Below are 1,341 nucleotides of genomic sequence, written 5' to 3' on the forward strand. Positions count from 1 at the left end.
GGGAGGCTGTTATCTATAATAATAAAAGTGTAATATGCTAATTAGACTGGGCAGCTGGACAACCTTCTGGACGAAGCCTGGCTGCGAGGGCTGAGCCCCTTGCACGTATTTCGTGCATCAGGCCTCTAGTTTTCTTTTAAAAGCATTAGCAGTAGCCACAGTCCATCTCAGTTTTTGAACACTGAGCCTGAAATCGGTCTCCTGCCTCAGGGAGATTAGGAACATGAATCATGTATCTTTACAAAGTACTGAAACACACACACACACACACACACACAATCACAGCCACCAATGAGCTCCCACATTTTGTTAAATATTTTAGGTGGCACCACAAACATCTATTCTATGTTCAGTGAAGTCAGCCGTACCTGCTTTCCCTTCCTCAGTGTCCTGCAGCTGCCAAAAGCCCATGACTGTGACCGTAGCCTCCTGTCTGCTTGTGGCGGTTGACAGGTGCTGCTCTCCTCTCACTCTCTGTTTTAAAAGGTAGGTTGTGCTTGTTGTGGAGGAGGGTGGTGGGGCTGGGGTTTGTTTCTTCTTCCTGGAGGAGCCCAGTAGCAGTGTCACTACAGTGAGGCAATGAGAGGTCAAGGGTGCAAAGTGTGAGGACCGTGCACTTGCACAATCCTGAGCATGAGCAAGCACCTCCTTTAACTATGTGTCGTGGGCACCTCACCTGCCCCAGCTCCATCCCAGCCCTGCAGCCCAGCCAGAAGGTGGACAGAACTCCCGGGCCTTCTGAGAAGCAGAGCTTCTGAAGCCAGATCCAGTGGGGGGAGTGGGGGACAATGAGGATCCTTGAGTGTGTCACAGAGGCTCTTGGAGCCATAGAACCCGGACTGGATTCACGGTTCTCTTTGCCGGCTTCGTGACTTGGGAAAATTCATTCCACTTTTCTGGGCCCCAGTTTCCTCATCTGTAAAACAGGGGTGATAATTATCCTGCTTTTCCTGTTGTGAGCATTCATGGAGTTATGGATATAGAAGCACTTTGGAAATGACAAGGCACTATAAATGTTGGTTATTGTTATTCATTTTACATTAATAATATAAATAATGAATTGCACAATATATAAGTGGCAGGAAAAAATTATTAAAATGTGATCGTTCCCAGATCTCTTCTCCTCTACTGACGTATTAATCCCTGAATTTGCTCACTGCCTCCCTAAAACGGAAGTACTTTCCTTGTTAAAAGAGAGGCCAGATGAATTCCGTAATGAGATGCAAAGAGATGCTGGGGAGAGAGCGATAGAAAAGCCACATGGGAATATTGGGAGTAGGGAGAGAGCGTACGAAGTATTGCGATAGTTTATAATTGAGTTCAATCTTTGGTGCTCTGTTA

This window comes from Myotis lucifugus, unplaced genomic scaffold (genome assembly GCF_000147115.1).
Source record: "Myotis lucifugus unplaced genomic scaffold, Myoluc2.0 scaffold_837, whole genome shotgun sequence".
Classification (NCBI taxonomy): domain Eukaryota; kingdom Metazoa; phylum Chordata; class Mammalia; order Chiroptera; family Vespertilionidae; genus Myotis; species Myotis lucifugus.